Genomic DNA, 13399 nt, shown 5'->3' on the forward strand with positions numbered 1-13399 from the left:
TGGAGAAAGGGGGACCCTCTTGCACTGTTGGTGGGAATGCAAACTGGTGTAGCCACACAGTGTAGAGGTTCCTCACAAAATTAAAAATAGTATTAACCTACAACCCAGCAACCACACTAGAAATTTATCCAAAGGATACAAAAATGCTGATTCAATGGGGCTCATGAACCCCAATGTTTATAGCAGTGCTATCAACAATAGCCAAATTATGGAAAGAGCCCAAATGTCCATCAACTGATGAATGGATAAAGAAGATGCGGTTTATACATACAATGGAATACTACTTGGTGATAAAAAAAAGAACGAAATCTTACCATTTGCAACAATGTGGATGGAACTGGAGGGTATTATGCTAAGCAAAATAAATCAATCAATATCATATGATTTCACTCATATGTGAAATTTAACAGATGATTGTAGAGGACAGGTAGGAAAGTAAGATAAAAACAGAGAGGGAGGCAAACCGTAAGAGACTCTTAAATACAGAGAACAAACTGAGGGTTGATGGGGGTGGAGAAAATGGGTGAGGGGCATTAAGGAGGACACTTGTTGGGATGAGCACTGGGTGTTGTATGTAAGTGATGAATCGCTGGAATCTACTCCTGAAGCCAAGACTACACTGTTATGTTAGCTAATTTGAGAATAAATAAACTAAAATAATAAAAATAAATAAATAGAACAATAACAACAAAAATAAAGGTGATTTTATAAAGAAATACTACAGATATGTATCTATATATTGCTTAGTATACACATTTTGCTGTCAGTAAAAATGATACCTAACAGCAACAAGTACACCTAACATCCAGATATGGTTTCTAATACCATTCTCCAAATAAAGGAAACAAGGCTCTTTGAAGAGATGACTGATTGATTCAAGGACTGGGGCAGAAAATATACAAGATGAGCCCCAAGATCCTTGTAGTGCCATAGTGACCCTTCCCCCTCTGGATTTTAAGGACTATATTTACTTTTTTTTTTAAATTTTTTTTTTCAACGTTTATTTTTATTTTTGGGACAGAGAGAGACAGAGCATGAACGGGGGAGAGGCAGAGAGAGAGGGAGACACAGAATCGGAAACAGGCTCCAGGCTCTGAGCCATCAGCCCAGAGCCCGACGCGGGGCTCGAACTCACGGACGGCGAGATCGTGACCTGGCTGAAGTCGGACACTTAACCGACTGCGCCACCCAGGCGCCCCAATATTTACTTTTTTTAAAGACTATCTAGTCCTTAGATTTAAATGCTTATCATTTTTTTAATGCTTATTATTAAACTACTGTCTTCTTGAACTATAATTCAAAGTGATATGGCGCACATTTCATATTCATATTAAAATATCTTAGGGGGGGCCTGGGTGGCTCAGTAGGTTAAGTGTCCAAATTCATGTCAGGTCATGATCTCACAGTTCGTTGAGTTCGAGCCCCACATTGGGCTCTCTGCTGTCAGCACAGAGCCTGCTTTAGATCCTCTGTCTCCCTCTCTCTCTGCCCCTCCCCCACTCATCTCTCTCTCAAAAATAAAAATAAAAAAAAATCTTACATTATGCTGCCCCACATTTGAATAATTTAAATAAAAACTCCCATTTCTGTAATTCTTTACTTTTACACACTGCATTTATGGAGAATCACAGTGCCTGTTTTTCTCAACAAAACATAAATTACAATTACTTAAGAGGCAGTAGGGTTCAAAATCATTCTAAAATAATCTCATACGTGGAGAGTACTGATCCAGCTGATATATGACAGAGCAGAAAGTGAGGAGCCTACTGTATTAAAAATTTCACACACTCAGTACTTCAGTAAACCATCCTGATCAAGCCCTTTCAAACCAAAAAGGATTAAACTAGAATTTAATCCTTTCAGATCCATTTGCACACACCAGGAAGACAGCCTATAAGGTTAAAACAAACAAACAAACTCAGACCTAGTAAAAAGTCTAAGGATCAAAAAATTTTCTTGAGCCAACAGGTTAACTTCCTTTTCCTTCAGATTCTATTTCATAAGCTACCTATATGGATACTGGCTCCATGTTAACCTTTAAAACCACCCTTCTACATTAATCAATTCTGCTTCTGTATTTTTCAGTTTTCTTATTACTTCTTTCTGAATGCACTCCAAACAATAGATTCTTCCTTCTATACCCTCAACACCTGAGTCCCATATTTTAATTTCTTATTAAGAAATTTCTATAATAACCATTTTTAATTAAAAAAAAAGAAAGTAACCTTTTTTACAGGTCACATAAATTTGATCTTGCCTAGGTGGCATCAAACCTGTCCCCCCTTATAGTAACAACACCTTGATTTTCCTTTGGGGAAGCATCCATGCTCATGATCTCAGTCCATATCATTACACAAGTTGTCCTATATTAATAATATCAGGGCACCAGGGTGGCTCAGTCAGTTTAAGTGTCCAACTCTTACTTTCTACTCAGGTCATGATCTCGTGGTTTGTGAGATCCAGCCACAAGTTGGGCTCTGTGCTGACAGCACGGAGCCTGCTTCAGGTTCTCTTTCTCCCTCTCTCTGCCCCTCCCTTGTTCACTCTCCCTCACTCTCTCGCTTTCTCTCAAAATAAACTTAAAAAAAGAAAAGAAAACCATAACCTTGGTCTTTATAAAGTTTAATAGGATTTCTAATCCTCTAATAATTTACTCTAGAAGAAAAACTTCATTCACTTCACAATTCTACTGGTTACCTCGGTATTAACCACCCTCTCCCCCAACCCATTCAGATATTCCTCCAAAACTATACACATTACCCTCTTAAAATCTTTGAAATGACTATTTACATTCAACTACTTTCAAATGTTTCAAAAGCACCAAATCCTGTGCTTTAAAAAAAGATACAATCTACAAAACAAAGGCAAATACAAGAATAGTGATTATTGGGGCGCCTGGGTGGCGCAGTCGGTTAAGCGTCGGACTTCAGCCAGGTCACGATCTCGCGGTCCGTGAGTTCGAGCCCCGTGTCAGGCTCTGGGCTGATGGCTCAGAGCCTGGAGCCTGTTTCCGATTCTGTGTCTCCCTCTCTCTCTGCCCCTCCCCCGTTCATGCTCTGTCTCTCTCTGTCCCAAAAATAAATAAACGTTGAAAAAAAAAAATTAAAAAAAAAAAAAAAAGAATAGTGATTATTAACATCTGGCCATTGCAAAGCTCTAGTCAGACCTCAGTAACTTTTCAAAAAAGAAAAAACTATTCTGTTTAATGCTTACATTATACCAACCTACTCCAAATTAACATCATGATAAGAGCCATTGTTGGCAAAGGACTTGAATAGATATTTTTCCAAAGAAGAGAACACAAGTGGCCAATAACAAGGAAAGATGGGGGCGCCTGGGTGGCGTAGTCAGTTAAGCTCCCAACTTCAACTCAGGTCATGATCTCACAGTTTGTGATTTCAAGGCCCACATCAGGCCCTGCGCTGACAGCTCTGAGCCTGGAGCCTACTTCAGATTCTGTGTCTCCCTCTCCCTCTGCCCCTCCCCGGCTAACACTCTGTCTCTGTCTCTCAAAAATAAATGTTTAAAAAAAAAAAAAAAAAAGAACATGGAAAGATGCTCGACATCACTAATCATTAGGGAAATGGAAATCAAACCACAACAACCAAAAAAACCCCAAAATAACAAGTGCTGGTGAGGATGCGGAGAAATTGCAATTCTTTGCACTGCTCGTAGAAGTGCAAAACAGTAGCAGCACCGGGGTAAACAGTATGGTGGTTTTTTAAAACATACAGCAATTCCACTTCTGGGTATATATCCAAAAGCAGGGACTTGTAAACATATATGTACACCCATGTTAACAGCAGCACTAATCACAATAGCCAAAAGATGGAAAGAAAAACCAAATGTCTGTGAACAGATAAATCCTAAACAAAATGTGGTACATACATAAAATACTACTGTGTATATATTACCACAATAGTCATTGCAGAATACAATTTAAATCACCTTACACCTGCCTACCCCCAAACCACAAAAGTCACTAAAATCCTCACATAGCTTTTACAGATACGCTTTCAAAGTAAATTTTAAAAGGCAAAAACACATTCAAACTTTTAGAAAACTGAAAGTAGCACTTATGTGGCATACAAATGATGAATTATTACTACCACCAACCCCTCAGATTGAAAAAAAGCACACAATGATTCTTAATTTTTATTCAGATTTAAATTATTTTACAAAACATTGAAAATCCAAACATGCAAATTAAACCAAAACAAGATTATTACTACACACCAACCACAATAAAGTTATTTTCAAAAATTAAAGACAATACAAAATGCTGATAAGTCTACCAACAACTGAATCCGACACACAGTGCTAATGGAAATACTAAAAACAGTGCAGCCAGTTCAGTAGTTTCCTATAAACAAAGATTTTCTGCAGCCTGAAACAAATTGTTCCTGGGCCATGAAACAAATCTCAATAAATTTCAAAGGACTAAAATCATACTAAGTATATTCTCTAACAAATGAATTAAGTTATAAATTAACAAAAACTTAGCTGCAAATTTGTTGTTGGAATCTAAACAACACGCTTCTAAATAACTCAGAAGTCAAAGAAGAAATCAAACAGGAAATCTAAACCGAATAAAAATGAAAACATGACATCTCAAAACTTTTGGGATGCAGCTAAAGTAGTGCTCAGAGAAAATTTATAGCACTAAATGGCCATATTAGAAACGAAAAAAGTCTCAAATCAATGATGTACACTTCCCCTCTGAGAAACTACAAGATGAACATCAAGCAAATTAAACAGCAAGTAGGCAGAAGATATCACATGATAAAGATCAGAGCAGAAATCACTGAGAGAGAAAACAGAAAAGTGTTAGATGAAATCAGAAGCTGGTTCTTAAAGATCAGTAGTACTAATAACCCTCTAGTCAAATTGATCCAGAACACAAGGGGGAAAACCATGAATTACCAATATCAGGCATTCAGACAGGGAACACAACTACAGCTTTAACAACTTTAACCCAATAAATCCAACAACTTAGATGAACCAGACAAATTTCCTGAAAGACAAATTGCCAAGGCTCGATAACCTAAAAAGCCCTGTATCTGTTAAATAAATTGACATCTCTTTAAAAATCTTCCCACAAAGTCCTAGCCCAGATGGCTTCACTAGAGAATTTTACCAAAAATATAAGGAAGATAATACCAATTCTACACAAACCTTTTGAAGAAAATTGCAACAGAGAAAAAACATCCCAATTCATTCTGTCAGGTCAACATTATCCTCATACCAAAACCAGACAAAGACACTGTAAGAAAAACTAAAGACCTAACATCCCTCATGAACATACATACAAACTTATCTCCAAGAAAGGACTCACATTTAAATATATACAGAACTATTCAAGTCAATAAGACAACCCAATAAAAACTCTGAGTGCCTGGGTGGCTCAGGAGGTTAGGTGTCCAACTCTTGATCTCAGCTCAGATCATAATCTCACAGTTCACAGGTTTGAGCCCCACATCACGCTCTGCGCTGACAGTGTGGAGCTTGCTTGGGATTCTCTCTCTCTCCCTCTCTCTCTCTCTCTCTGTCCCTCCCACACACACTCACTCTCACCCTCTGTCCCCCAACTCTCTCAAAATAAATAAACAAAAAAAAGACAACCCAATAAAAAATAGGTAGAAGATATACTTATCCAAAGAGGATCTACAGATGGTAAATAAGTCCATGAGAAGATGCCCAACATCTTTGGTTATTAGGGAAATGCAAATTAAAGTCACAAAGAAATAATACTACACATTTATTAGAATGACTAATATTTAAAAGACTGACCATATACCACTGTTTTCTGGAATGTGGAGCAACCAGAACTCAATACTGCTGGTGGACCTGTAAAATGGTAAAATTTGGAAATAGTCTGAGAGGTTCTTAAAAATTTAAATATATATCTACCATATGACCCAGGGATTCTACTGCTAGGTATTTACCCAAGAGAAATGAAAGCAGGTGTCCACACAAAGACCTGTGTGTAAATGTTCACAGCAGCTTTATTTGTTAACAGCCCCAAACTGGAAACAATCCAAATGTCCATCAAGAGGTGAATGGATAGGGGCGCCTGGGTGGCTCAGCCAGCTGGACTTTGGCACAGGTCATGATCTCGCAGTTTGCGGGTTCGAGCCCTGCATCCGGCTCTGTGCTGACAGCTCAGAGCCTGGAGCCTACTTCAAATTCTGTGACTTCCTCTCTCTCTCTCTGCCCATCCCCCACTCGCACTCTGTCCCCTCAAAAATAAACATTAAAAAAAAATGGTGAATGGATAAATTGTGGTATATCCACACAATGGGATATCACTTAGCAACAAAAAGAAACGAACTACTAATACACACAACAAACTGGATCTCACAATAATTTTGCTGAGTGAAAAAAAATCCAGACAAGAAAGACTGCATACTATATGGGTCCGTCTACATAAAATTCTAGAAAATGGAAATGAATCTAAAGCCCCAGAAAATAAATCAATATTGACCAGAGAACAAGGGAATGAACTATCCTGAGCTCAAGAAAATTTGGGGGTGGGGGGGTGGGGAGGAGATTAACATGTTCTTTATAGTGGTGATGGTTTCACAGGTTATATATATACATACATATATATATATATACACACACATATACACATACATCAAAACTCATTAAGTTACACATTTAAAATATATGCAGTTTATTAGACAGCAATTATACCTCAATAAACCTGTTAAAAAACCCTCTAATAATACAAATTTAAAGCACCAAATACTACTTTCTCCTATACTACAATGACTTTAAGTATATATAAAGGATATCTTGCATGGTAAGAATACTAGCAACTGGAATTTTCATTCACTGCTAATGGGAATGCAAAATGGCACAGACATTCTGGAAAACATTTTGTCAGTTTCTCATAAAGTATACATTTACCATATGATCTAGCCATTCCTTTTCAATACCTCTAGGTATTTACCCAAGAAAAGTGAAACCATAAGTCCATACAAAGGCCTTACATCAACATTCATAACAGCTTTATTCATAAGTGCCAGAAACTGGAAACAACTCAAAGGCCTATCAACTGGGGCACCTAGGTGGCTCAGTCGGTTAAGCATCTGACTTCAGCCTAGGTCATGATCTCACAGTTCGTGAGTTTGGAGCCTGCTTCAGATCCTGTTGTGTCCTTCTCTCTCTGCCCCACCTCCATTCACACTCTGTCTCTCGCTCTCGCTCTCTCTCAAAAATAAATAAACATTTAAAAAATTTTTAAAAAAAGGCCTATCAACTAATGAAACCCTAGACTAACTGTGGTACATCCATGTGTAAAATAGGAAAGAATGGAAACCTTAAGAGATCCTGGGAAGGGAGGAGTGTAGGGGGATGGGCAAAATGGGTGAAGGGGACTGGGAGATACAAGCTTCTAATTATGGAATGAATAGGTCATGGAATTAAAAGGCAAAGCACGACGAATATAGTCAATGCTACAGTAATAGTGTTGTATGGTGATAGATGGTAGCTACACTTGTGGGTGAGCAGAGTATAACATATAACTTTTCAAAACACTATGTTGTACACCTGAACCTAACGTAACATTGTGCGTCAACTATACTCAAACTTTGAGACATCCTTGTGAAAATGGAAAGAGAAAATGTGAAAAAGTACTTAAACTATAAAGCTTGATACAGACCATCACATTAATCACTGTTCACTAAAGGAAACAAAGTGGTGAAAGAAAAGAACCCACGAATCATACTGTATGTAGCCTTCTACATCTGGCTTATTTCACTTAGAACAATGCTTTTGAGATTCATCCATGTAGTTGCATGTATCTATAGTTCACTTCTACTGTTAAATGTTATTATATGTTAATGTATACAAAACTGATTTTTTTAAACAAACCAGTAATATATAGCAAAATAGTGGTAATTTTCAACAAACTTTTAAAGCTACCACTCTAACGTAAAATGTATTCTAAATTCTCCTGTGGCAAAAAAGCACAGAAATCAAGGTTAGAGGTCTGAAATTTAGATCTAGGATTTGCCATTTATGAGCACCTTAACTTACCTGTAAAACAGACAATACAAACCTCAAAAGATCCTTGTGAGAATGGAAAGAGAAAAAAGCATTCTGTCAACTATAAGGCATGATACAGAGTATCCACACTAATCACTTATTCAAAAATGCAAAAGTTGTGGGGTGCCTGGGTGGCTCAGTCGGTTAAGTGTCTGACTCTTGGTTTTAGATCAGGTCGTGATCTCACAGCTCATGGGTTTTGAGCCCCCTGCAGGGCCCTGCTCTGACAGCGAGGAGCCTGTTTGGGATTCATCCTCTTTTTCTCTCTCTCTCTGCCTCCCACCCTCCCTCCCCCACTCATGTTCTCTATCTCAAAAATAAACATTTAATAAAAACTTTTTTAGATGAGTTCTACATTTACAGAATTATTGCAAAGATAAACAGAGAGTTCCCATATACCCTGTATACAGTCTCCTCTACCTTTAACATCTTATATATGTATGTATGGTACGTTTGTCACTGACACAATAACCATGCTCTGTTCAGATTTCCTTAGTTTTCCCCTAATGGACTTCTTCTGCTCTAGAATTCCACTCAGAATACCACATATACATTTTGTAATCATATCCTGTAGCTTTTTTCTTTTTTAAGATATTTTTAATGTTTAGTTTTGAGGGAGTGAGACAGAGCATGAGCAGGGAAGGAGCAGAGAGAGAAGGGCAGAGACAGAGGGAGACACAGAACTCAAGTCAGGCTCCAGGCTCTGAGTGGTCAGCACACAGCCAGACGCAGGGCTCGAACCCATGAACTGTGAGACCATGACCTGAACAGAAGTCAGACACTTAATCTACCGAGCCACCCAGGCGCCCCATATCCTGTAGCTTTTAAAACACAAGTTACTGGGGAGCCTGGGTGGCTAAGTTGGTTGGGCATCTGACTCTGGCTCAGGTTGTGATCATGATAAGATCATGGTTTAAATGGTTCATGGGATCGAGTACCATGTTGGGCTCTGTCCTGACAGCTGGGAGCCAGAAGAAGCCTGCTTTGAATCCTGTGTCTCCCTCTCTCTCTGCCCCTCCCCTCCCTCAAAAATAAGTAATAAACATTAAAAAAATTTTTTTAAACACAAGTTACTGAAACCCAGACAATATAATGAGAGCAGTATGAGGTGAGGCCCCAAAATCTGCATTCCTATCAAGTTCCCAAAGGATGCTGATGGGGCTAATGTATAAATACACTTAGAAGAGCAGTGGTCTAGATTCTAGACTCCAGAAGTGATGTCCAATGCAGGAGCCACTAGCCAAATGTGGCTACTGAGCACTTTAAGTGTGGCTAATCTAAATTGAGATGTGCTGGATGTGTAAAATACACATAGGATTTGAACACTTAGTCTGAATAAAAGAATCATGTGGATTACATGATATGGTAAAATTTATTTCACTTGGGTTTCCCCCCCCTTTTTTTTTTAACTTTTTATCATGTGACTACTAAAAGCTTTAAAATTACACAGGTGAGGTGCGCCTGACTGGCTGGCTCAGCTGCAGCAGCATGAAACTTTTGATCTCGTGGTTGTGAGTTCAAGACCCATGTTGGGTGTAGAGACTACTTACATAAAAAATTACATTACATTAAATACACAGGTGACTGGTATTACATTTCTTTTGGACAATAGTTTGTATGGCCTGGGCAGAAGAGCAGCAAGGGTATCTATCACCTGGGGGATTGTTAGAAGTTCAGGTGATTCCCATGCACATTAAAGTTTGAGAAACACTAATTATCAACAAGGGAGGGGTGCTTAGAGATGTCAGCATTTGGCAGTTTGGTTCAAATAAAAAGCTAATGAACTGCAAACTGAAACTGCAAAATATTTAAATCAATGAAAGTAAATGGAAAATGGCTGAATCACAGCAAAGCCGTCCACAATTGAGGATGTATCATACTTAGACCAGTTAACAACAGAAGAAAAGAAAAACCACAAAGATAGTGGCCCAATGGGTTCCTCAAAAGAGAGATTTGAAAAGCATGATTTGAAGTAAATGATGGTATGTGATAATCATACCTTTTCAGGTATGATTCAATCCACAAAACACTGCATATTTGCAATTAAAACTAAAAATGTTAAATATGAGATAAAATAAAAGTTTAAATTCACTTTTCTCTCCCACTATTAGAAAACTGTAATGCCCATTTGGGCCAGATTCACCTTAAGTTACCTTTTCTCAGTACCAATTTTCTCAGATAAGCAAAATATTGGTACTACCACTTATACCTCACTATATTCACTGCTTTATTTCAATCAATTTAAACATTTTATTACCCTCCTTTTCTCAGGAATGTCAACTTCATAACTTCAAGTACTTAAGTTTGTAAAGCCCACTGTCTATCCACCTATCTACAAAAAAAAAAAAAAAAAGCACCCAACAGATACTTTCTAATTAATGAAATGAAAACCAAGTGATTAACTGCAAATAATACGCTGTTTTTCTACAGCATTTATAGTACACGTTTTCACTTGTGCCTCACAACTAGTACAGTAAGTAAAAAATAAAAATATGTAAGTTATTGTCTATATATGAATAACCTTTACAAATGGCATTATATCAAGAATTAGTGCGTTAGCAATCTTTTCCAACTTTTATGGTGGATAAAGCTGAACAGAATCCTATCAACAAATCCTGGACATACACATACACAAACACATAATCTGTTCATTACACTTCATTTTTTCCCCCAAGCACAAACCCCTCCAGAGCCGCGGAGCTACATGCAACCGCGGGTCCCACATGTGCGTCGGGCTTGTCTGGCTCTTCACGGTGCACTGCTCAGGGTTAAAATTTCACAGCCTGCTTTTAGGCACTTCTCTGGGCTCCCAAATCCCTATTTTGAAACCTTTCCAAGCCATTTCAAAACAGAGAAAAAGAGAAAAATACTAGCACCAGCAGCCAGAATGTCTACTCAGACAAGAAAATGTACAGAAAGATGACCCATTCTGTAACACACCCTTCTACAGACCAGGGAAGGAACACTGGATACGGACAAATAAATAACAGCTCTAGGCCACCATTTCCCAACTTTTCAGTAGGAAACAGGCGTGGCCAGGGGCTAGATACTTTTTAACAACCTTCCACTGTAACACAGAGTCTTCCGAGGTCTCACCTTCAGAAGGGGTGGCAGAATCTGAACCAGAAGCCGAGTGACTCCTCGCTTGCTGCTCCTTCCTCCACATTTCCTCCCCTTTGGAATATGTGCATAAATGCTCAATAAAATCTGCTCATAGGTCATAATTAACCATAAAACAATTCGAGCGTTAGGTGCCTTTACCCATAATAAACACTTCACTTGGAACGGCATTAGAACTTTCCTAAAGGTATGCTTTAAACATTGTGCTTTAGCCTTTGCAAATGCATTTATAACCGCTGCTGCAGTCGAAGGAAAACATCGCAAGCCTCTAAAACTGAAGGCCGTTGAGTTTTTCTCTAATGCTGACCCTGCGGACATTTCTTCTCAGAGGGTCTGCGGTAACTTAAGATCCAACACTTAAAGGACAGCCATTCTTGGAAGACAATCAACTGCGTTGAAACGGCAGGAGGGCAGCAAGCTCATAAGGAGCTTTTTTTTTTTTTTTTTTTTTTTAATTCAAGGACTTTGAGGAGATTGCTCCCAGAAGAGCTAGAGTAGCAAGTGTCCATTCAACAGGGGCGGAGCACCTCTAAAGACTGCGGAGACCAAAGTGCCCAGTTTAAGGTCAGCAGTCGAGGGGAGGCCCCAGGTGGGCTGCCTGGATGGGCGGAGGTTTGCACACCCCACAGCAATTAGAGAGCGGGCACACGCAGCTGCAGAAGGCGAGGAAGGAGGGCGGCACCAGCCTGCCTCTTACACACACAGACACACACACACACACCCCGACGCCCTCCTTCCTAGGGGCGGGGCGGGCGGGCGCTGCCCTCACACAGGAAGTCAGGAAACCCGGGGGGCAGAGGAGCCACAACTTTAGAGCCATTTAAACCCTCTCGCCCACGTCAGCCAATGGGCTGGCCACGGCCCCCCTGCCCCCCGCGCCAACCTCGCGCCCCGCGCCGCGCCCCCTCCGCGACGCTCCCGACCGCACCTCGCGCTCACCTCGGCGCCGACGCGCCTCCCGCACACACCTCCCCCTAACTCCGCCGCCCTCGGCGGGCACAGCCCCGGCCGCGGACGCCTTTGTGCAGCACCTCACCAACCTGCCCTCCGTCCGCGGGAACCTGTGCCCCCCACCTTACCGAGAGGACGGCGGCCTCGCGGGAGGCAGCTCCCTCTTGTACTAGCACGGGGTCTGCAGGACGCCTAGGCGAGCCCGAAGGGCGCTCACACCGCGGCGGCCGCGGCCAGCCCGTCCCCGCAGGCTGGTTTCCGAGGGAGGGTAAGTTCCAGGGCACGTCGGAGCGCGCCGGCGCGGGGGCGGGGCGGGGCTGGCGGCTCACGTGATGGCAGGGGGCGGGGCGGGGCTCACGTGACGACCCGGGCGGGCGCCGGGTGAATCGGCTGAGGTGGATCCGGGGGGAGGGGGGCGGTCCGAGGGACTGGCTGAGGGACTCGGGCTGGCGAGGTTGTTGCCTGCCAAGTGGGCGTAAGCGCTTTGTAAACATGAAGTGGGAAACGTTGAGAGAAAACGCTCGGGAGAAAACGAGGGAAGGGCGAACGGGAAACGGAGCGAGCACTAGGGTGACAGGAATGGAGCCCAGGGAAAGACAGCGGGGCGGTGGGCCCTGCCCGCTCCCTTTCTCGGCCCACTGGCCTGCTGGGAGCTGCTGCCAGGCTTAGGTCAGTCGTCCACCGCCCCGGAAATCCCTCGGGGAGACTCGGAAAAAGTGCCACCAGCTACCTCCTGGGGACGAAATGGAACACTGGAGACAGTGAGTCCATTTACTGGGTCCACGAGGAGCTGTCCTTCGCTGGGGCCACCAGGGCAGATTGCTGCACCAGCTGTGCACACACACTCAGGGCTGAAGAGGGCCCTGGGGACCCGAGAACGGCCGCTCCGTGGTCAGGCTGCTGCAAAGCAGCATGACCCCTCGTTCAGCATTCAGCTGAATGCTGAAGCAGCCCAATGGCTGTCCATGGGGCCAGCTGTGTGCAAGCCCCGGGGCCACAGTGTCATTGGCCAAAGTCATCACTGTTTGCAGCGTTTGCACTTTGGCAGCACAGAATCCAGAAGTCAGAGGCACTAAAGGTTTTTCATGGTGATCCTATGGCAAGAGTTGTACTCGACAGAGAATCTGGAAAAGACACCTAGCTTCTACATTGTCCCTTCACACTTCTCGACTTCAGCTGTCAAAGGAGTGTGTTCACTGAACTCAAAGTCTCCTTCTTCTAGCCCTAAATTTAATGACTGTGAGGAAAACTGATCAGCATTATTAGGTCATAAGGA

At 41.6% G+C, this 13399-nt stretch overlaps 1 protein-coding gene across 5 annotated transcripts in view; it reads right to left on the reverse strand.

Moving 5' to 3' along the window:
* ARHGAP12 (Rho GTPase activating protein 12) overlaps positions 1-12420 on the reverse strand; it is a 122336-nt gene extending 109916 nt beyond the window's left edge. For 3 of the 5 annotated variants that reach the window (XM_023256501.2, XM_023256500.2, XM_023256499.2), the window contains exon 1: positions 12252-12418. The gene's annotated coding sequence lies outside the window, so the exon portion shown is untranslated. Of the gene's footprint in view, positions 1-12251 lie in introns of all 5 variants that reach the window. The other 2 variants (XM_023256502.2, XM_023256503.2) reach the window with 2 other exon arrangements.
* Between the last annotated feature and the right edge of the window lie 979 nt (positions 12421-13399).

Source organism: Felis catus, chromosome B4 (assembly GCF_018350175.1).
Source record: "Felis catus isolate Fca126 chromosome B4, F.catus_Fca126_mat1.0, whole genome shotgun sequence".
Taxonomy (NCBI): Eukaryota; Metazoa; Chordata; class Mammalia; order Carnivora; family Felidae; genus Felis; species Felis catus.